The sequence below is a fragment of the Oryctolagus cuniculus genome, chromosome 10, assembly GCF_964237555.1.
Source record: "Oryctolagus cuniculus chromosome 10, mOryCun1.1, whole genome shotgun sequence".
Taxonomy (NCBI): Eukaryota; Metazoa; Chordata; class Mammalia; order Lagomorpha; family Leporidae; genus Oryctolagus; species Oryctolagus cuniculus.
Window position 1 is genome coordinate 57,398,521 of NC_091441.1, and position 23,287 is coordinate 57,421,807.

At 42.2% G+C, this 23,287-nt stretch overlaps 1 protein-coding gene across 5 annotated transcripts in view; it reads right to left on the reverse strand.

Moving 5' to 3' along the window:
• The window catches only part of YES1 (YES proto-oncogene 1, Src family tyrosine kinase), a 74,716-nt gene extending 57,251 nt beyond the window's left edge, over positions 1–17,465 (reverse strand). Inside the window, exon 1 of one of the 5 annotated variants that reach the window (XM_008261125.4) lies at positions 17,173–17,465. The gene's annotated coding sequence lies outside the window, so the exon portion shown is untranslated. Of the gene's footprint in view, positions 1–14,788; positions 14,958–16,298; positions 17,008–17,172 lie in introns of those variants that run through there. The other 4 variants (XM_070050409.1, XM_051852079.2, XM_051852078.2 and 1 more) reach the window with 4 other exon arrangements.
• Positions 17,466–23,287: the final 5,822 nt, after the last annotated feature.

Consider the following 23,287-nt stretch of genomic DNA (forward strand, 5'->3'; position numbering starts at 1 on the left):
TCTATCTGCCTCTGCCTCTGTGTAACTCTGCTTTTCAAAGAAATGAATAAATATTTTTTAAAAAATCACGTTATTTTACATTCTTTTTACCACATTGTCTTCAAAATCTGGTATATATTTTACCCTTATAGTACATCTCAATTTGGACTGGCAATACTTCAGGTGTTCCAATGTTCCATGTGGCTGGCAGCTAAGTACAGTAGACAGTACTCATAACCACTGTGCTGTGCTTTTCTACTAAAAAAAATACAGTTTATTTTCAGAACTTAAGAATGTTTAGTATTAGGAAGTCTATAATATGATGAAATAATATTACTAATAAAGGAGAAAACCATTTATCGCAAAGCCAAAAAAAATTTTTTAGTCAACATCCACCCCTACTTTTTATTTTTTTTAAATTTATTTATTAAGTTAGAGTTACAAAAGAGAAAAGGAGAGACACAAAGAAATCTTCGATCCACTCATTCACCCCTGATGTGGCCACAAAGCCCAGGTTGAAGTCAGGAGGCAGGAGCTTAATTCAGGTCACCAACATGGGTACCAGGGACTCAAACATTTCCACTGCTTTTCCCATGACATTTATTAGGGAGCTAGATCAGAAGTGGAGCATTCGAGACACAAACCAGTGCTCATATGGGATGCCGGCATCACAGGTGGCAGCTTTACCCACTACACCACAATGGTGGCTCCACCCAAACTTTTTAGTAAAACAAAAACTCTCATGAAATAGAAATAGAACTGAGATTATTATTTCTGTATAGCATTATTTATACAGAAAAATTTAACTGTTCTAGTTACAAAAATAGAAAAATAAGTTCATTTTTAAATATCAAAAATAGTCAGTTAAAACACATAATTTTAAAATGAAAACCACACCAACCTGTTAAAAGAAAGCAATGCTCCTTGGATAAATAGTGTATTCCAAAGCTAGAGTAAGTACAAGATGAGCCCAGGACATTTTACACAAGAAAAATACAAGTGGTGGGGTGGCACTGTGCCTGTAGTGCCGGTATCCCGTATGGGAACCGGTTCAAGTACTGGCTACTCCACTTCAATCCAGCTCTCTGCTATAGTCTGGGAAAGCAGTAGATAGCCCAAGTGCTTTGGGTCCCTGCAGCTGCGTGGGAGACCTGGAAGAAGCTCCTGGCTCCTGGTTTCAGATCGACACAGCTTCAGCCGCTGCAGCCATCTGGGGAGTGAACCAGCAGATGGAAGACCTCTCTCTCTCTGCCTCTGCCTCTCTGCCAACTCTGCCTTTCAAATAGATAAATAAATCTTTAAAAAAAAAATACAACTGGTACACAAAAAAATTATGGGGCCTTTCAAAAGTACTCAATAGTCAACCTGAACAGGCTAGCCAATAATAGAGTAAACCTGAGTATCAAAAAGCATATTTATTTATTTATATTTATTTATTTGAGAGGCAGAGTTACAGACAGTGAGAGGGAAAGACAAAGAGAAAGGTCTTCCTTCCATTCACTCCCCAGATGGCCGCAATGGCAGGAGCTGCGCTGATCCTAAGCCAACAGCCAGGAGCCTCCATCGGGTCTCCCACATGGGTGCAGGGGCCCAAGCACATGGGCCATCTTCTACAGCTTTCCCAGGCCATAGCAGAGAGCTGATCGGAAGTGGAGCAGCTGGGACCTGAACTGGTGCACATATGGTATGTCAGCACAGCAGGCGGCAGCCTCACTCACTGCATCATAGCGCTGGCCCACAATCTATGCCTTTATTGTCGAGTGGCATTCTCCCTAGCTGTCTCTGTCTGCTCTGTTTTCCTCCCCTAAGGACACATTGTCATACCAGATTAGGGTCCACACTAATTCAGGATGACTTCAATTTTGCATGATTACATTCACAAAGATCCTATTTCCAAAAAAGGTCACCTTCGCAAGTGGAGGTTAGGATCTTTTTAGAGAAGACGATTCAACCCACACTGGAATTAAGTAACTGCATTACAGAGACAATACATTCCCTGAATTTGCTAATTGTATTGTAGCTATAAAAAAAAAAAGTTCCTGTTTTTAGGAAATAAACTCTTACATATTTCAAGATACTGATATACCTTTTTTTTTTTTTTTTTTTTTTGACAGGCAGAGTTAGAGAGAAAGAGAGAGGTCTTCCTTCCGTTGGTTCACCCCCCAGACGGCCGCTACGGCCGGCTCGCTGAGCCGATCCGAAGCCAGGAGCCAGATGCCTCCTCCTGGTCTCCCATGCGGGTGCAGGGCCCAAGAAGTTGAGCCATCCTCCACTGCCCTCCCGGGCCACAGCAGATAGCTGGACTGGAAGAGAAGCAACCGGGACAGAATCCGGTGCCCCAACCGGGACTAGAAACTGGGGTGCCAGCACCGCAGGTGGAGGATTAGCCAAGAGAGCCACGGCACTGGCCTGATAAACCATTTTTGCAACTCACATCCAAATGGAGTGGGAATGAGGAGGGAAAATACACATAAACATTCGCCTGAATCTAAAGAATGAATTACAGGGGCTGGCACTGTAGTGCAGCAGGTAAAGCCGCCGCTTACAGTGCCAGCATCCCATATGGGAGCTGGTTTGAGTCTGGCTGCTCCACTTCTGATGCAGCTCTCTGATATGGCCTAGGAAAGCAGCAGAAGATGGCCCAAGTCCTTGGGCCCCTGCACCTGCGTGGGAGACCTGGGGGAGTCTCCTGGCTCAGGGCTTTGGATCAGCACAGCTCCGGCCGTTACAACCATTTGGGGAGTGAACCAGCGGATGGAAGACCTCTCTCTCTCTCTTTCTGCCTCTGCTTCTCTTTAACTTTGTCTTTAAAATAAATAAATAAATCTTTTAAAAAAAGAATGAATTAAGGTAAATGTAACAAAATGCTAACTGGTAAATCTGGGTGAAAAGTACTGCTCTGGTTTAAATATGATTTGTTCACTCCAAAATTCACACCGCAGTTTAATCCCGTTTTGAGGTTTCAAGAGGGTGGAAATTTAAACTATGGTGTTCATAAGGTACAGTTTTTGGGGAGTGATTACAGCTAGATAAAATCATCAAGGCAGAAACCCCATGACTGAATACTGGCTGCTTTATATGAACACACACACACACAAACACATTGAAATTTGTGCCTTGTTTCTTAACATGTGATACCCAGTGATGTTCTGGGACCCTGTCAGCAAGAAGACCATCACTGAATGAGGGACTCTCAAACTTGGACCAGAACTATGAGCCAAAATAATTTTTTTTTCTTTAAGATTTATTTCATTTATTTGAAAGGCAGAATTACAGAAAGAGAGAGAGGACAGAGATCTTCTATCTGCTGGTTCACTCCCCACATGACCACAGTGGTTGGAGCTGGGCCAATCCGAAGCCAGGAGCCTGGAGCTTCTTTCAGATTTCCCACATGGGTGCAGGGGCCCAAGGACTGCTGGGACCATCCTCGTCTGCCCTTCCAGGTCATAGCAGAGAGCTGGATAGGAAGTAGAACAATCAGGACTTGAACCAGAGCCCAGATGGGATGCTGGCACTGCAGGCAGCAGCCCTACCCACTATACCACTGTGCTGATTCCCCAAATAAATTAAAAAAAAAGTCTGGTGCTGTGACATAGTAGGTAAAGCTGTAAGTACTTAACTCAAGTACTTGGGTCCCTTTCAGTCACAGAGGACAATCAGATGAAGGTCCTGGGTCTTGGCTTCAGCCTAGCTCGGCCCTGACCATTGCAGCCATCTGGGAAGTGAATCAGTGGATAGAGGATCTCTCTCCCTCTTCCCCCTCTCTGTAACTCTTTCAAATAAATAGATAAATCTTTCCAAAAAATCTAAATACAGATTTTTTTAAAAAAGATTTATCTATTTATTTGCAAGTCAGGGTTACAGAGACAGAGATCTTCCATCTGCTGGTTCACTCCTTAAATGGCCTCAACTGCCTGAGCTGGGCAGGCTGAAGCCAGGAGCCAGGAGTTTCTGGCTCTCCCATGTGGGTGCAGGGGCCCAAGCACTTGAGCCATCTTCCACTGCTTTCCCAGGCACGTTAGCAGGGAGGCAGGTCAGAAGTGGGGCAGCCAGGACTCCAACCAGCACCTGTATGGGATGCTGGTGTCGCTGGTGGGAGCTTTACCTGCTATGCCACAAGGCCAGCCCCAATAGAGAAATCTTTAAAACAAATGTTCAGTCTATTGTAACAAAATAAAACTGTGGGATATAAAGGACATCTCAATAAATGGAAATTAATTTTATCTTTTGAAGATTTATTTGAAATGCACAGTGAAAATTTTCTGTAAATCAAAAATACTTCTAAAATAAAATCTCAAAAAATAAAAATTGAAAATGTCTAGAGAAAAATATACAATGTACAGCCCTATAATCTGGTACTTTCTAGGAATATATTTAATAATATAATTACTCAAGTATGCAAGGGTGCCTGTACATGAATGATTTATATCATTAGCATAGAAAGATACCTGGAGTATCAAAATGTTAACAGTTGAATATAATGTTGAGGTTTTGTGTGTATTTTTCTTTCTTGAAATGCCCTTGAATTTTTTACATTTTGTGTATTATCTTTATGACAATACCTCAACTACTGTCATTTTGAGTAAAAGCTTTCTGTGTATATTGTGATTTACCCTTCTGAACAGTTTGGAGAATGATTTAAGAACAGCAGGCTAGAGGGTCTGGTATTGTGTTGCAGCAGGTAAAGCCTATGCCTGTGATGCTGGCATCCTAAATGGGCACTGGTTTGTATTCCGGCTGTTCTACTTCAAACAGGCTCCCTGTTAATGGCCTTAGAAAGCAGTGGAAGAGGGTCCAAGTGCTTGGGCCCCTGTCACTCATGTAGCAGACCTCTGCAGAAGCTCCTAGCTCCTGACTTTGGAATGGCCCAGTCCCAGCCATTGTGGCCATCTGGGGAGTGAACCAGTGAATGGAATAGATCTCCCTCTCTGTTTCTCCCTCCCTCGCTGTAACTCTGACTTTCAAATAAATAAATAAATATTAAAACAAACAAGAATAACAAGCTAGAATATATAATTATTTTTTCAGTTGGGAGAGTGTTTTAAGTGGAATATTTTTGGGTGTGATTTTTGAAAAAAGGGGGAACTGATTCCAGGCACTCCAATACAGGATGCAGGCATCCTAAGGGGTGGCTTAATGCACTGCACATTAATACCTACCCTTAATTTATCTTTTTTAAAAGACTTTATTTATTTGATAGAGTTATATATAGAGAGAGAGAGAGCACGAGCAAGGTCTTCCATCTGCTGGTTGACTTCCCAAATGGCTGGAACAGCCAAAGCTGGGCCGATACGAAGCCAGGATGCAGGAGCTTCTTCTGGGTCTCCCATGTGGGTACAGGGGCCCAAGCAACTGGGCCATCTTCTACTGCTTTCCCAGTCCATAAGCAGAGAGCTGGATCAGAAGAGGAGCAGCCAGGACATGACTCAGCGCCTATATGTCTATCTGTTGCCATGATTTCCCTATTGCTGATAGGGCCGAGAATATCAGAAATGCCTTTCAGAACCTTGGAATATAATTCTTCTGGACCTAAAGACTTGAAATCATTTAAAGCTAGATATTCTCTAGCTATCTATTATCTTTTTTTGTTCTTCTATCTTCTCTAAATTAAAGAGTAACCACTTGTTACACAATTTAAAAGATAAAGGGGCAGGCGGTTACAGTACCACCAAGTACCTGGGTTGGAGCCACAAACCTGCTTCCCAACCAGTTTCCTGCTAACATACACGCTGGAAAGCAGCTCAAGTACTTTAATAACTCTGCTTTTCAAATAAATGAAAAAAATAAAAATTAAAGTTGGAATATACAAGTTAGATGTTACAAATTATAATGTACTAAATGTTCTCTGTCAACAATTTTTCCAACTTTCCTAAGTTGTGGATCTATTGAGTTCCTTCTTACCTGGCTGTAAATTTATCTCTAAGAATGTCTATAAGTAGTCACTAGTTTTCCCTTCTCCTAATTACCAAGCTTTCTAAAAATCCTATGTGTCCTCTGATGATATCCTAAGAGGTTCAGATTCTGCTTCTACTTGACATTTATTGTGAGTTCCCTCTTCTGACTATATTCTAGTCATCAAAACAAACAAAATGAAAACCAAGCCCCAGTAGGAGTGGTCAATGTTATGGAAGGAAAAGGGAGATTCTAAGATGATGTTTTGCAAGGGGTGGGGCTTTAGTGCCTCGTAATTTCCACCTGCTACGAACCCAATGGAATTCTTTCATATAGCTAATTAATATCTTTCCTCAATCATTTCAAGTGCTATATAAATGCAGATAAAATTCTGGTTCTACTAAGAATACTTCTTCCATCACAGTACTTCCTAGGCCAAAGGAAGAAAAAATTTGAGGCATTTTTAGATTTTTCATTCTTTAAAAGGTATACTGTCCATTACAGTTTTGAGTCATATGCTTGCTGGTTTTCTAATGTTTTCTTGAGTATAGAACACGCATCTTCTTAAAATCCAGAATTGCCTTTCCTGCTTTCAATATAAACCCAAGACAACACTGGCTCTTTACCTCCCAAGGTTCTTTCTAGAATTTGCATTACCACTTTTTCTCTATTGGTTCTATTTAAGTTCAAAATAGCAAATATTTTCATAGCTTCTTTTACTACCTGAAATACAAAATTAAATTTAACAGATGGCTCTGCTTTATGAGCTTCCAGAACATGTTGATATCTGAAGTCTTCAACCATAGTTAGTTTACTTTCATACCAATACTGAACTCTGAATTAAGAAAATATCATACACCTTTCAAATAAATACTCTAATCATGTTTACACAACCAAATAGTGTATTTCACAATTGTCTAACTTCCTTAACTACTACTGAGTTACTTACTATGCTTGTGTATAAGAGACAGTTAGTGGGGCCAGTGCTGTCTGCGATGCTGATACCCCATAAGGGCGCCAGTTCCAGACATGGCTGCTCCACTTCCAGTCCAGCTCCCCGCTAATGGCCTAGGAAGAACAGAAGATAGCCCACATGTTTGGGCCCCTGCACCCAAATGAGAGACCAGCCATTGTGGCCATTTGGGGAATGAACCAGTGTATGGAAAACCTCTCTCTCTTTCAAATAAACAAAAAACAAATCTTAAAAAAAAAAGAGTTACCTCTCTATCAAAAATTCATTCTTCCCTTCTGAGGTATGAAAGTGTCAATGGAAGGTAGCTGCCCTGTCAGGGCCTATTTTTCTCAGCTCTCTTTAAGAAGATATATTCATATGACTCATTTATATTTAAGAGGAATTGATGTGTGCTAGTTTTTAAGAAGCATGGTTGATAGAATACATCTACAGAATAAGATATATAAAGAACACAGAACTCCCTTATTGTGCATGGGTAATTATCCTTAAGATAGCTAAGTACTGTTCTTTAACTACAAGTCACTGATGAATCAAACCTCAGTCTCTTCATCAGATTCAGTTGAAATGCTTATTTGAGGGGGCTAGAGCTGTGGCGTAGCGGGTAAAGCCGCTGCCTGCAGTGCTGGCATCCTATATGGGTGTCGGTTCAAGTCCCAACTGCTCCACTTCCAATCCAGCTCCCTGCTAATGTACCTGGGAAGGCAGTGGAGGATGGCCCAAGTGCTTGGGCCCCTGGACCCAAGTAGGAGACCTGGAAAAAGCTCCTGGCTCCAGACTTCAGAGCAGCCTAGCTGCAGCCATTGCGGCCTTGGGGAGTGAACCAGTGGATGGAAGACCTCTCTCTGTGCCTCTGCCTCTCTATAACTCTTTCAAGATTAAAAAAAAAAAAAAAAATCTGTGATTACTGCAAGAATTTTTAGTGAGGAGCTATTTGTTGATATGTCCATGGCAGGCAGACACTGCCAGCTGACTGCTGTACTTTCCTACATTCAAAAATATTTCCTAAGGGTCTACTATGTGTCATTGTTCCAGATGCTTAAAATAACTTCAGTAGCAAAACAAAGATCTATACTTTCACAGAACTCTAGTGGTAGTCATTCCAGCCATTTAGAGTTGGTACACAGCAGTGTAAAAACTATCTGCCAGTCTTGATGCAATGACTTAATAAACATGGGCAATGAACTGGTGGAGTGACATGTCAAAGAGTTTTGCTGTATATATTTCCTGTGCGATAATAATGCTACAAAATCTAGCTGGTATTCCCACAAGAAAACAATGTTCCAGCTTATTAGAGAGGACAAAGGGTACATTATTAGATATAATTGAAGAAATAAAAGAAAGCCAGAGAAGAAAAGGCTTCTAAGGTGGTGAAGGACATCATTGCCAAAACTTGACCTAGAGGCAAAAGAGTAGCAAATAAAATTTTTATTTGGAGCTTTAAATAGTGCAGAATTCACATAGCAGTAAGCTTTATAGGAACAAAGCAGTATGAAAGACAATAAGAATTACAGTTACAAGCAAGTATGGAAGAATACTACTGTTTCCTTCAAAAGTAAGGGGAGCCTCAAATGGCTAGTGAATGTATACCATTAGGAAATTGCTGTCTCACTGAGAGGGCAAATTAGAAACTAGCTTTCTTCCTGGAGCATATGTCTAAAATATGACAATGAATCATTAGGTAATGACATTTTCCATACCTTTTTATTAACAGAGGTAGAAATAAATAGTGAAAATGAAAGCAATATTGCATAATAGCAATGTGATCGCATTTTTAGTCAGAAGATTCAAATTTGAGTACAAGTAACAAATATGTACATTTATACATATAACAAACATGTGTATTTATTATATGTATGTATGCATGTATGTCTATGTATATATGTATATGCATATGTATATATGCATGTATGGGGGGTGACTATAGACATATAGACTATATAAAAACTTTACAAACCCAAACCTATGAAAAGACAGCATTTGTTTGTTTAGTTAATAAAACAACCCATCTCTTTTGCATGCTTATTTTATTCTTCTGGAGAATTAAGTTTAGATAAGAAAAAAAAAAAAAAAACAGGAAAACATGCTAACAGCAGCCACTTTGTTCATCTGTGCTTAACATTTTCTTTTATACAAAGATAAACAATGTTTTGGGTTTAGTATATCATTTTCCAGTATAAACCCAAACCTACAAAAGGGTAGCATTTGCTACAGTTTAGTGTAATAACCTTTTTCAGTTAACAAATACAATGTCTGACTTCAATTAATATCTGGCATTCATCTACTATGAAACATACACCACTAAGCTACTTTCCTCATAAAGAAAAGTTGAAGGGGGGCAGGTGCTGCGGCACAGTGGGCCAAGCCTCTGCCTGCAGTGCCAGCATCCCATATAGGCGCCAGTTCGAGTCCCAGCTGCTCCACTTCCAATGCAGTGGAAGATGGCCCAAGTGCTTGGGCTCCTGCATCCAAGTGGGAGACCCAGAAAAAGCTTCTGGCTCCTGACTTTGGATGGCTCAGCTTTAGCCGTTGCAGCCATTTGGGGAGTAAAGGAAGACTTCACTCTCTGCCTCTGTTAACTCTGCCTTTAAAATAAATAAATCTTTAAAGAAAAAAAAAGTAGAAATGATCGAAAACTCTGCCCCCAATTCAAAGTAAATTTAATGGAAAAGAAGAAAGGTAAGAAATCCCCATTCCCATCATTGCTTCTAATTCCTAAGGAAATTACAGTATAGGGAACAGACTTCTAGTCAGTCCTAGATTCAAATCCCAGTTTTTCCCAATCAGTTGCTATGTGACCTCAGCAAATTACACATTCTTTGTCAGTTGCCTCATTTGTAATAAATACCTATCTTGTCCACAATTTTTCTGTGTATTTTTAAAATACATTTCAGATTCAAATTAAATGTGATAATGCAAGTGAAAGTGTAGCGTTGCACCATATCCGCTTTCTTCCTGTCTTACCCAACACCTAAGTAAAGGAGTGAATGGGTAGGAAATGTGGTACAACAAAGAAGGGAAATTAAAAAAACTCTACTAACAATGCTCCTCCTTTTTTCCCTCTCTGACAGACCTAGCATCCTAATGAGGACCTCATAACAGGGATTTTTTAAATAGCACAGACTGGAAAGGTGAGAAGGAGGGTGACTGTCAAGGATACAGTCTGATCACTTTATAACCAGAACATTTTGTAGGCCACATATTTCATTTGTTCAACCAGCAAAACAAAAACAGAAAACCAATTTGTATACCTTTTACCATTAAAACACTGTTATACTTGTTAAGTTTTATACATAAATTCTAATGGTTGATTTTTATTTTCAAAGATCCAACTGACAAATCTTATATTACAAACTCAATCTACTTATAAATTTAGTTTCTTCCTAACCCCAGAAAATCTTCAAACCTTAGAAACCATTTTCAAATATCCATGCTTTTCTGTTCTAAATATCAACTACATGTGTTAAAGACAAATATCCAGGGGCCAGCGCACTGTGGTGTAATGGGTAAAGTCACGGCCTGCAGAGCCAGAATCTCATATGGGTGCCAGTTCGAGTCCCAGCTGCTGCACTTCCACCCGGCTTTCTGCTATGGCCTGGGAAAGCAGTGGAAAGACCCGGAAGAAGCTTGTGGGAGACCCGGAAGAAGCTCCAGGCTCCAGGCTTTGGATCGGCCCAGCTCCAGCCATTGTGTCCATCTGGGGAGTGAACCAGCAGATTGAAGAAGACCTCTCTGTCTCTCTCTGCCTCTGCCTCTCTGTAACTCTGTCTTTCAAAAAAATGAATAAATCTTAAAAAAAAAAAGACAACTATCCACAAGAAGTAGGTTTTATCTCTTTCAATTAAAAAAGTTAAATATCAGTTTTAATGACAGCTATTTTCCTAACAAAAAATGGCAAAGTCTTCATCCAAATAGCCATAATTACCAATAACTGACATTATAACTATCTGCTTCACTAGAATGATTAAGTCACTACTTTTCTAATTTTAACATAAACATGAAATGTTTTGAAAAAGCCTTGCATTCAGATGTTGCAATAAAACTTCTATGAAAACCTTGAAGAGCCTATATATCTGAGTCACAAAAATCTGTAATGAACTAATGTCTACAAAAACATTAAGTCAAATCTTCCTGCCTAGAGAATTGAATTGATTTACTTGAGGCTAAACCTATCTAGTGCAAAAGGATTGATAAAGTTCATAGGCATCACACTCTTAATATCATCAAAAAACCAGAAGTATTATAATGGATTATCACACCAAAAAAAACTAACAATTTATAAAATCTGTAACACTCATAATTATAGCTAGTTTCACTCAAGTGTGAATTCCTAAACAGCACCAGTAATGTTGCAATCATTTTGTAAGATCAAAACTAACACAGTATTTGTCACACAACAGATTAATGAATGGCCATTTCATGAATGGAGAAACACTGTATTTGCCTGAGAAAGTTCAATGCCAAGTCCATGAGTCAATTTTTTTTACTATAATCTACTTACCTGTTATCAAATTTTACTTCAAATGCTAGACTCGATCATTTCTTTAAATGTTATCAATATAAAAACTTTAACCCTATTAGAAACACATATTTATATCAGGCTGAAAGGAACTAGAAACTATCTGGCACAATTATCTCTTGTTTCATATGGGAAAGTGAGGTATTTGGAGTTTACTTTAATTGAACCAAGGTTACATAGCTCTTCAATGTCATAAGTAATTAAAATATTGATTATTTTCTACCTTTTAGTCCTTTCCTTATGATACCATGGTGCCCTTCTCTGCTTCTTTTATAATACCTGATTGCTATTATTTTTTAAAACAGCCTTTTCTGTAAAATACTAATCCTATCAGAGCAGAATTAGAAAGCAGTATTTGCCAAGAAACAACTGTATTAACTTATATACCAAAGCCATTTTTCCACCTTACCCTAATTTTCATTTAATGAAAAGGAACTGATAGTTACATTTAAAAGACTATTCTTCATAGTTAAAGAAAAATCTAGAGTCCACTTATTGCTGGGAACAGAGGCTGAAAACCAAACCATCTTGAAGTTTCATAGTAAGTCCTTTCCTCCCAGCACTTCCTGTCCCTGCCCCCACCTCCAATAATCTAACAGACATATCTTACGAACTACTACGCATTCTTTTACACACATTATGTCAAGAAAAATCAGAACTTTTTTTCTTGCCTCCAGGCAAATATGAAGATATGTCATCATTACAATACTGAATGTCACCAGTAACATGACAGGACACAAAATATATTTTACAAAAATCTAGGAAATTTCTTTTCGCAAAACTTGGACTTTCTACAGTCACTAAAATAGTACAAAAATATTTAAACTAAACCTTACTAAACACTAGTTTAATTAAAACACTCGTTCAACTAAAAAAAGTTTTCAGTTTGTTAGAAATTCCAAAATGACCTTTAAATTCACATTTGCAACATTGTTTAAGCTAGTTTATAAAATCATGTTCCAGAACAAAACCCTGAGAAAACTTACAGAATTTATTACACTTAACTTATGAAAAAGAATGAAGCTAGTTTTATAAATTTATATATAATTATATATGATTTATATATAATTATAAATTTATATATGTAAATTTTATGAAATTTTAATAGAGGTGTACCTGAAATATTTGCTGTGTGTAGAACGTTTATGGTTAGAAAGTCATATAGGTACACCCAGAACCACATTCCTGTAAACAATTCAAAATTATTTAGTATTTATTGTGCAATGGACTGTTCTGAAGAATTTTAACTATAGCTGAACATTAGGTCAACTGTAACAGAGTCATGGAAATAAATAATTATAATGCAAAGAGAAAGGTGCTTTGACATAGGGGTTCTGCAAGAGCACAAAGAACGAGGTAATCATGGGGCTGGCACTGTGGTATAGGAGGTAAAGCCACCGCCTGCAGTGGCAGCATCCCATGTGGGCACCAGTTCGAGTCCAGGCTGCTCCACTTCCAATCCAGCTCTCTGCTATGGCCTGGGAAAGCAGCAGAAGATGGCCCAAGTCCTTGGGCCCTTGCACCCATGTGGGAGACCCGGAAGAAGCTCCTGGCTTCAAATCGGTACAGTTCTGGCCTTTGCAGTCAACTGGGGAGTGAACCAGCAGATGGAAGACCTCTCTCTCTCTCTCTCTCTCTCTCTCTCTCTGCCTTTCCTTTCTCTAACTCTGACTTTCAAATAAATAAATAAATCTAAAAAAAAAAAAAAAGGTGATCACACCGTCTTGTTCATTAAGTGCAACAGTACAATGTGCACTTGTTAATGGTGAAGTGTATAATCTTGCTGTACTTCTTTCTTCCTACTGATTGTACAAGCTGGAGCTCTGCTTCTTTCAATATTCTCTCACTCCCTTTCCAACTTAGCAAAACGCTGAACTACCAAGTTTCAAAACCAGGATTAGCGAAAGGAATGGTCTCTAGATTTTTCAGTAGATAGTAGTGATAAGAGAGGACAAGATGTTTCTGTTATTTGACTGATGTGTTTGTAAACTGAGCAACACTGCAGAAGCAGCAAAATCTGTCTAGAACATCTTCTAGTCTGAGGCTTGCCATATATAGCTGATACTCTATCTGCATTTGTGGACAGCCATCTTCTCAAATAGCAGGAATAAAGAAAGAACAAAGGGGGAAAAGAACCTAAGGTTCCTATTTGGAAAATACACAGACACAGAATGCACACTGTGTAGTTAGTTATAGGAATGATCTCTGGAGGGTCTTCCATTTCCTGGGAGAGTGAATTCAAAGAACCTGCATATCAGCAATCCTGCCACCACCCCAACAGTAACAGCAGCAATTTTAAGAATCACAGCTTAAAGTTGAAGGGAGCATACGGTATATACTTCATAAATCTTCAGTCTCAAAGCATACTGAACCCTCAAACAAGGGAAGAGGGGGGTTACACAGAGGGGTTAGGTTGAGGCACAGAGGTTTGTGATTCATCCAGTAGCATGTCAGTATATTTTCCTGTACTGCAATCATAGGATTCTGTCTTTCCGGGTGTGAGCTTCAAGATCTTAAAAGTAAAAGAAGTCTAGACCACAATATATTGCCATCAAGTCTGCTAGTTCCAAGTCAACAGTAGTGCGGCTGCTGCCAACGATCCCTTGGCATACAGGCATGTTAAAAAGATACTGGCAGCAGTACCGGCTCTTCTCTTCCACTCTCTGCTGTTACTATAGTTCCTTTTGCTAAATCTGCCTCTGAGTTTAGACAGGAGCTGGATGGTTCATAATCACCCAGCAGCTGCAGCTGAGCAATACTCAGCCTAATTGTGGCACTGGAGCAGCTGAGAGGAAGAGAAGCGATAATACACACCCTACCATAGCTATACCCAAACTGCGGCACACACTACCAGTAAGACACCAAGATATTTTCATACGAACAGATTATTTCCTTTAAAGAAGAACTGTACCTCGCTAGAGGACTTGCATTTATATTTTAAGCTGGTTTAAAAGTGAACTGAAGGTGACCTAAGCCATGTAGGATTCTGAACAATGGAATATCTTAACTAAAACTTCCTGTAAATATTCACACAACAAAGCCAGTGCCACAAACATCACCTTCATAACATGACGGAAAGTTCCTGTGATATAAGAATTTGGCACAGATGTCATTTCTTCTTCAACTCTACATTATAATGATACAAAGCAACAACATCAACAACAAAAACAGCAAGCCATTACATAAAGCAACTAAAGCAGCGTAATGCAGTGATTCTCTGCATTTCTGAAACTCCGAGACCATCATATGCCTTCTTTTGACACAAAACATAGCCCTCCTTCAGGTCCTTATCATCTTCATAAAGTTAAATTAAACCACTTTATGTGGATAATTTCATGACATTCCTGAGGATGTCAAAACCAATTCTGATATTATTGACTAAAGTACTGTTCTAGTGGACTAAAAATAGCAGAAAGTCAAGATTCTACCTTGATGCCGTAATTAAGTTTTGATTTTTGTCATGTCCCATCATTCTCTAAAAATCTGGAAATTTGATGACAAGACAGTATTCAATCAAAAAGTTCTTAATCCACGTATCTTATATAGTAAATCACATCAGGCTTCTTGAAAAAGAAGTTTCTTGTAGAATGAAACAGACTAGAAAAGCACACAAAGCAAGTGTATGGCTTAATGAATTCTACCAAAGCAACACCCTTCCAACCACCATCAGATTAACAGAACTTTGCCACTACTTCAATCACAGCCTCCTCCCTCCTCCTATATCTTGACTATTATAGAAATTACTTCCTTGCACACTTTTCAAATATATATGGCTAATTATCACTCAAATGTGCATTTTTAGACTTTAGAGCTTACCAGGATTCCTAACAGAATAAATGATGCCTACACTGATTTGACTTACTAAACTGAGAGCTAAATAAATTAGGAAAGAATAATTACCCTTAGTAATAAATGATGCATATCTGAACTTTGAATAAAGTCTCATATCATAGGTTGGTAATATTTTATTATTACGGGTCATTGCTATTGTTTCAGCATATTTATTCTTTTATCATTATACACCATGAAAAGAGCTTTGTGTGCATAGCAATTGATTTTTCAGCATCAGAATTTTCCTGAACTATAAAAAAAAATCCTAGAACATGTATTAATATTACACTTTGACCATAAGACAAATTCCACCTATCCCAGGAAGATAGGTCAAGGCTGTAATTTCACTTTCAGTTAAACAGAAAGGAGTCAATTTTGTGGTTTATGAAGTCAGCAAAAACTAACTGCAAAATTAAAGCTATTATAACATTACGGTGGTTACAGCATAGCACATATTTTAAAAGTCCTTTTATCTTTTATCCTGGAAATATGAATACGAACTCTTATATTAAATTCAAGTCAAGGCAATTTTTTTTAATTAAGGACCCTCTGAATTGTCAACGAGCATTTTAAATTCTCCACTGAGATTTAGCTAGTGTCCAAAAATTAAAATACAATTAAACCTCCTTTTCTTAAACGTCAACTATGGCAAAAGTCTCACGGATTTATAAGGAAAAAAAACATAGTGAAATGCAACTTTCTTACAGTAAAATATATGAAAAGCATACAAGATCAGTGTCTTCTAAAACAAGACGCTCCTTATTATCTGTCTTTTCAAAATGTTTCCTGTTCACTCTGAGCCAAGTATTGTGCTAGCTAAGACAGATTTACCATGCATTTAAACGCATACAAAGTCACATGTCCACACTCAGTATTTCTTAGTGTGCAATTTAACTTCAGACACTTAATAAAGTGGATTAAACACACTTAACATTAACAAAATCCCCTTGACATTGTGATCCTACAAGTTACAATGCGCAAATATTCTACAATCACATCACACAATGGTGAAATCACCCATGTGAAAAACACACACCCGTGGAACGCATCCACGTAACAGACGGCAGGGACACAAAGTTGTGGTTCCACCAGAGCCTTTTCACTTACCTACTTTAACAACTTGTAAGTTAGTAGACCGTGTGCTACTCCGTGCCTGTTTCAATTAAGTATTCTGAAAATAATCCTCCCAGTTCGAACTACGCTGTATCCCACTCACCTCAAAACAAAAACTAAAGCAGTCCCGACAACCAGACTTGATATTCAAAGAGCTTCTGAAACCAACTCCGTCCCGTGCCCAACAGAGAGCAAAAGCTGGAAGCAATTATCCAGAGGAAAAACACGCTTTACGACAAAATTCGCTTTAACGCACGCGGACAGAGATCGGAACCGAGAGAGGGGAGGACTGGAATGATAAAAGTGGACGCTGAATGGCAAATGTCCCAACCCCCAATCCAAAACAAAGGAAAACTTCAACATGTTGCGGTTTTCAATCAAACCCAGCGAAGCCCCTCGCCCTCGCCCCGCACACTTGCCCCCGGCACCAGGCGACACACACTCGCCCGGCCTCTGGGACCCGGAGGGGCCGCGTCCCTAGCCCCCGACTCCGGCAGCGGGGTAAAAACAAACCTAGCCCCCCTCCACCTCGCCGGGTGGCCCCACGACCTTCAAAGCCGGGGTGTGGGGTTGTCCCAGCGCCCTGAGGACCCCAAGTCGGACCTGGGCGGGACCGGGAAGGACAGGACGGGGCGGAGACCGAGTCAGGGGGCGAGCAGGTAGCGCCGGGAAGGAGACACACCCGCCGGGCGAGCCGGGCAGGGGGAGGGGAGAAGTTTCTCCCGAACTTCCCGACTCGGAGCCGCGGGGGCGGGAAGCGGCGGCGGGGGGGCGGCGGCGCCTCAGGGAGAGCGGACGGGCGCCGGGGCCTAGCGCTGTCCGGGCCGGGGTCGACCGCTTCCGCCCCGGATCCCCGCTGGGTGCTTACCTGCCCTCCGGCCGCGCTCTCATGAGGCGCTGCGGCCGCAGCTCCGGGTAGTGGGGAAAGGGCGGCGGACGGAGGCGAGGCCCGCGGGGCCCGCTCCCTCCTCCACCTCCAAGTCCTGGGGCGCCCGGCGGCAGCGACGGCGACAGAGGCGGCCCGGGACTCGTTACTTGAGGAGGAGGGAATTCCCGGGCTCCCCAACCCGTCCGCCTCACTCCCCGCCGCCTCCCCTCCCGGCTCCGCCCACTCCACTCCTCGGCGGGCGCGGGGGCGGGCACGGGGGCGGGGGCTGCGGCTACCTGCGCGCACCGCCGCGCGCTCACCGGAACTCGCGCCCGGCTCGAGCGCCTCCCCCCACCTTCCGGCGCCGGAGCCCACCGCCCGTCGGCGGGCTGCGGGCCGCCCCGCCGCGAGCCGGGTCGGCTGCGAGTCCGAGTCACTTCCCTCGACCCAACATGGCGGCGCGGTCCGGGGCGGATTCCCGAGGCGGCGCAGGCTGAGGGGGCGTGAGGCGGGGGAGGCGCCTCTTCACCCGCAGAGCAGGCCCGCAGCGGCCCCGTCCACTCCCGCGCCTGCCAGCCCCGGCGACTTGAATGGGGCGCGCAGATCCCGCCCCTCCGCCCTTGTTTCTGCTTGCCCCGCTGGCGGCGGGGCCAAGGGGCTCGTGTCTGGGAGCACGGGGTTAGTTGGGGGGGTTGGCTGTTTGCTTGTCAGTACCGTGCTTCCGCACCCTTTGTGTTGATAGTAAAATCTCAGCCCAGCCGCGGGAGCGGGGGGCGTTCCCTACACCCTCATCACCAGCCTTGGTAGCCATCCCAAAACCTTCACGTCTGGCCTCCTTCCGAGGCCGGGATCCTGTCCCTGCCCCGGGAGCTTCCTGTTGACTGTGGGTCGAACCAGCCTTGCCAGGAGGGAAGGGAAGCTGAAGCCGAGTTCTGCTGGCGACTGTCCCAGTAATGGTGGCTTTGGCTTATCTTGGGACGACGAGTTCATCGTATTTGATCCTGGCAACGCCCTAGTGAGAGAACTGGAGCAGGTGTTGTTATCTCATTGGCAGCTGTGGAAACTGAGGCTGCAACCCCAAAAGTGGAGCAGCCACTAGTAGGCTCTGAATCCATGCAACTTGCTCAGTCCCCGAAAGAGAAAGGGCTGCATCCCCAAGGAACTGGTCAGGGTCAGAATGGGCTGAACCTTGAGGCTTTTTTGCTAAAGTCACCATTGCCCTGTCAGAGTAATTTCCTCTTTTTATTTCCTCTTTGGTGGGGTTATCAGAATTATTGATGTGGGGCTGTTGGTTTCCTTCTGTTTGCGGTTTTTGGCGACATTCAGACTCATTTTCAACAGCTACGAAATAACAGTAATCCGTGTCAGTAGTCTCTGGTTTTCTAGGAACTTCTGGGGGGAAAAAAAATCTTCAGCTCTCTAAATGAGCCAAAAGTAGGCATAAGCATATACATTAACCAAAAGGTACCCATGATGTGGAGTAATGCTGTATTTACCTATTAAACTTTCATTTGCCATGGACTATCTTGGGCACTAAACATTTTGTGAAGACTTATATTGAGCTTTCCTTAAAACTAAATTTCTTGGGATGTTGCCCTTCTAAATTTCTAAGTAATATAGAGATAATGTTTTTTGTTTCCTAAAGTCTCAATTTCAAAAATTAAGGGCTGAAGTGACCTTGAAGATGAAATTTCAAATGTGGTGAGGGTATGAAAATCACCTGTCATTTACAAGTTACACGTACTTAGTGGAGTTTGCCTTCTTCCCTCCTCATCGTTTTCTTTTTTTGAGATGTTCATCATCAAGTGCCAAGCTGCAGTGTGGGGAGCAACTCGGACTAGACTAAGTTACTGGAATTAAGACTTATTCTATGCATCTGCTCTCCCACAATATGGCGCTGGGAGAGAAGAAAACAGCTTCTACACAGCTGCCTCCAGTTCAGCCAATAAACTGTAGGACTTGCTCCTGATTGGAGAGCAGCGTACTCGGCGTGTGGGCAGCCGAGTTAGGATTGGCGGAGGAGGACTATAAAGGAGGAGAGAGACGGCATGCACGAGGAACATCTAAGGGGAACATCTAGCTGAAGGAACACCTGTGCAGCCCCCGAGAAAGCCGGCCGGCGGTGTGCCGCTCCCCTGCGGAAGTGGGGAATGTGGCCAGGGGGAACTGCCCTTCCACGGAGGTGGAAGGGATAGTAGCCAACCCGGGAAGAACCAGCAGCAAACCCGGGGAGGGCCGAGCAGACGAAAGAACAGCGCAGGGTCCTGTGTCGTTCCTCCACGAAGAGGGGGAGCGACACTGCAGTCTGTAAATAACCTGGAAAGTTTTCCATCTTACAACTAATGACTTATTTCCAGAAATACTTAAACCGTTTTTTAAAAATGCGAGGGAGGCAGGCATTTGGCACAGTGGTTAAGCTGCCGCTTGGACACCGGCATTCCATATTGGACTGCCTGGGTTTTGGTCCCAACTTTGCCGTCCATTCCAGCTTCCTGCTAATATGCACTCCCCAGGGACAGCGGGTGATGGTGCAAGTAGTTGGGTACCTGCCAACTACTTGAGATACCTGGGTTGAGTTTGCCGTTTGGGGAATGAACCAGTGGGTGGAAGAGCTCTCTCTCTCTTTTCTCTGCCTTTCAAATATTTCTTTAAGAGAATTTGGATAGTCTCACCGAGTTTGGTTAATGAAAAATACTTTTAACTGAAAATCTGTTTATTTGTGAAAGGAACAAATGAAGAAGTTTGTCCCTGTATTGCCCTCCTGCAGAGCCTAGAGGTCTGGTATGCGTGTATCTGTGATAAGGGATGTTAAGTCTAAACCCCTGGGAAGGTCTGCTGGATGAAAAACCTAAGGGAAGGCTTTAAACAAAATTTAAGAGATGTGTCAGTCAGGTCCCTCTAAAAGTCAAATATTTTCCTTTAAGTTTCTTGTTGCTTAACATTCTTGGCTGGAAATTTGAAAGATTGAAAGTGGAGCTGGAGCCCATTCATTTTCACTCTGGAACCTGTGATTTGCCAAGAAATGTCTTGGTTGAGGAAAAGCCTCTCATATGTGCTGTCAGTGATATACTGCTGCTGTTGCCGCTGCCACCGCCGTGACTGAAGTTGTGGTGACGACTTTCTTTTTCTGCTTGACTCTACACAAGGTGCAACCACTGCTTCTGCGCTCTACCATCACCTCTCTCAAAATGCCTCCTACCGTCCAGCAACTGGGTCTCCTGAGTCCACTGAGTGCATGAAGTTATCAGCACCACCTTGGCCTTGCCTCATCCACTTGGCCAAGACTGCTAGGCGCAGTTAGGAAGAATATGAGTACCCTCCTGAGCAAAGATTTGAAGGAACAAGCAAAAGGAAGGTATTTCTTCTGGAGTGGTAGATTCTTTGTGCCATGCTCAATGAGAAGGCAATGTAACCCATTTATTTTTCATGCTATTGATGTTTCCATTGCCTAAAGAACTGGGAGGTTTATGTATGAGTTTTAACTTCTCAACCAAGCAAAGGTGATCTAAGACAGGCAAATCAATTGATATATATCTCCAACAATGAATAGAGGTTGACCAAACCACCAGTGAATAGCTGTCACAAATGGCAGTCTTACATGAACTTCAGTAAACCTACCAAATCTTTGCTCTCTTTTGTTGTTTTATCAACCTTAATACTTCTTGGCTACCTAAGTCTGCAATCTTAGAACTTCACCTTGTACTTGCTGTGCTTCCCGTGCCTGCCCAGCCCAGGACTATTTTCTGGCAGTTTAGTCTTTGCTGTTGGAATCAGCTTTGTGGTCATGGCTTCATTTATTTCTGTGACTTTACTTCTTCCTAGTTCTGTAGTTTGGCCCCAGACCTGTTATATCTGCCAAAGTCCATGGTTTCAGCTCTAGCTCCTGGTACCAACTCTGCATCTTTGTAGGCAGCCTTACCTTACAGCTTCAAACTTTCCCAGTCTCACCTTGGTTCTTCATTGTGTTCTGTGACAGCATTTTCTAAATGAATGGGTACTTGTAGCCTCTCACCTGCCCTCTGCTGAGCAGAATGTAGCAGCAGTGCACATATTTGAGAGTGCCGGTTTTACTCAAGTTGTTTAAGAGTGCTGGGGCCTGGGCCTGTGAGTATCGCTAATCTCAGACTCCAGACTGGAATTTTGAATGTTGCCTCTTAAAGATTATTCATGGTGGCTGTGGAGGAGTTGAGAGTCACGTGGCAAAGGGTGAGTGTCCAGAGGTAGAAGGGTCCAGAAGCGACAGGCAGCAGGTTTCCAGTGCTAGTGGTGCCTGCTTGCAGCCTGAGCAGATGGTGACTTTGCCTCACCTTCCTTGTTTTGTGCCTGAGCCTGCTCTTCTTACCTTCCTATCTACTTTCTCAGCTTCCTCCAATTAATTCCCTTTCTTCTTAAACAGAACAGGGATAGACTTTGAAAGAACAGACTTTGAAAATAGGAACTACCACTTATCTGTACTGCTAACAATAAAGTCACTTTGTGAGGGTGGCTCTCCTGCCACTGCACAGAGTCCGGGGTAGAGTGGGGAGCTGGTTTTCACAACAAAGGATGAAGCAAATAAATGGCCAGACACTGAAATGAGATCGTTAAGACCCCAGTGCTGACTCTTGTGCCTTGTGCCACGTATAAGGTGACAAGCCTAGAAGAGATTTGACAGGACAATCCCTCCTCCTGCCTGTCTGTGGCAGTCATGGCTTTAGATCATGGTATACTGTACCCTCTTTTTCCCAGATCATGAAATATATCTTCAGAATCCTTCTCAACAAACAATTTAGGCAGCAGCTGTCCCAAAATTAGAGTTAGAATATATTGAAAACCATTTGATATTGCTACCTTTCAGGCTTATAATTTCCTCCTGAATCCTATATTTGCAATTCGTGTGGCTATATCCAAGTGTTTGGCCTATACTTTTATAAAATGTTAAGCTGATGTGTAGTCGTAGTATGTCAGTGTCTCTGACACTGAGTTTAAACACTACTAAAATTGCTACCAGATTGCTTCTTCCTGGGGATATTTACAAATGGGTTATGAAAAGTAGAACACAACTTTGCTTGAAGGCAAGAAGTTAGAGTGTTTACCTGCACTGAACATTTAGTAAAGAAACTATAGATCCGGCTCTTATGGCTAAATCTTAAGGTAGATCATGAAATGTAAAAAGTTGACATTAATGAGCTTTTTTAAATTTTTGGTTTTTAAAAGGTTTTATTTTATTTATTTGAAAGACAGAAAGAGAAACACAGATGAGTTTCCATCTGCTTGTTCACTCCCCAGATGCCTGTGACAGCCAGGGCTGAGCTGAGGCCAAAGCCAGGAGACAGACACAGTCTGGGTCTCCCACCTGGGTGGCAGGGACCCAGCTACTTGGACTATCACCTGCTGCTTCCCAGGGTGCACTTTAGCAGGAATCTAGGGTGGAGCTAGGATTCAAACCCAGGTATTCTGATATGGGATGTGGGCACCCCAGCTTGCTTCTTAACCCCTGCCCCAAATGTCCACCTGAAACTTATTTTTTAAATTAGATGTTTTGTAAGGTAACACTACAGCTAGGATCTTTTTAAACATGTTTAACCTCCTTTCTAAAGCTAAACATTTTTTTGCTTTTTTATCTGTTTAGATTATTTAATTGTATAGACCCTGGAGTTGAGCAACTTTTAAAATCTGACTTTCGAGCCGGCGCCGGGGCTCACTAGGCTAATCCTCCGCCTAGCGGCACCGGCACACTAGGTTCTAGTCCCAGTCGGGGCACCGGATTCTGTCCCGGTTGCCCCTCTTCCAGGCCAGCTCTCTGCTGTGGCCTGGGAGTGCGGTTGAGGATGGCCCAAGTGCTTGGGCCCTGCACCCCATGGGAGACCAAGAGAAGTACCTGGCTCCTGCCATCGGATCAGCACGGTGCGCCGGCCACAGGGCGCGCCGATCGCGGCGGCCATTGGAGGGTGAACCAATGGCAAAGGAAGACCTTTCTCTCTGTCTCTCTCACTGTCCACTCTGCCTGTCAAAAACAAAACAAAACAAAACAAAACCAAAAAAAAAAACAAACAAACAAACAAAACTGACTTTCTAGATCCTATGTGATGTAAATCAAAATGCATTTAATCCTTGAATAAAATGTATTGACTTT